The sequence below is a fragment of the Apis dorsata genome, unplaced genomic scaffold (genome assembly GCF_000469605.1).
Source record: "Apis dorsata unplaced genomic scaffold, Apis dorsata 1.3 scaffold_111, whole genome shotgun sequence".
NCBI lineage: Eukaryota > Metazoa > Arthropoda > Insecta > Hymenoptera > Apidae > Apis > Apis dorsata.
Window position 1 is genome coordinate 428,127 of NW_006263406.1, and position 756 is coordinate 428,882.

Consider the following 756-nt stretch of genomic DNA (forward strand, 5'->3'; position numbering starts at 1 on the left):
CTGCAATTTAGCCGGCAATTAATTAATATTTGCATTCGCGCGGACGTTTCGATTGATGCGCGGCCGTCGAGTGGAAACGGATAGATGCGGTCAATATTTTCAAGCGCATCCACAAACGGCAGGAGGTCGGCAAACACGGTCGTGCTAGCGATGCGCTCGTCATACGACCTTGCTACAAATGTTTTCCTCTCGAGAAGAACTCCAAAAGAAAAGGAAAAAGGTTTAGAGAAAGCTTCGTCTACGTTCTACTCTAGCAACTATTCTCGAAATCGCTAATTGAATACTCTACGAGCGAAGGGATGAAGAAATTCGACGGATTCGTCGAGCTAAGTAGGTAAGGAGTAGGCATGCAAGTTTTATTATCGAACGCGCGCCCGAATTTTTTATACATATAATTCGTCCAGAGAAGAGAAAGTTGAAACGTTGAAGTGTCTCGTCGATGATCGAACGATCGAAACGAAAGCTCGTATATAGAGTAGCAAAGCTCGACTCACCTCCCTCTTCTTTGGAGGAACGTTCTCTGGACGTAGCCTTCTGCAGGTCCGCGGAAGCGGAGAACACGAGTACCAATAGGAACAAAATGGTCCAGGTGAACGTCTGCTGCTCGGTTGCGGGCGACCTCCCCGTCGTCCTGTTCCACCGCACCACGCTGGACGCGTAGCTGCTCGAGGAAGGGTCGTCGGGCTTGGGCCGTGGTCGCTCGCTCGGATCCTCGGATATCCTCGCGGAGGGAGCGCTGCCGCGATCCGGCCGCTG

The 756-nt window shown here is 51.5% G+C and overlaps 1 protein-coding gene across 1 annotated transcript in view; it reads right to left on the reverse strand.

The window, feature by feature from the left end:
- The window catches only part of LOC102678672 (insulin receptor-like), a 32,384-nt gene extending 31,688 nt beyond the window's left edge, over positions 1–696 (reverse strand). The window contains exon 1 of the mRNA XM_031508895.1: positions 495–696. The gene's annotated coding sequence lies outside the window, so the exon portion shown is untranslated. The remainder of the gene's footprint in view (positions 1–494) is intronic.
- Between the last annotated feature and the right edge of the window lie 60 nt (positions 697–756).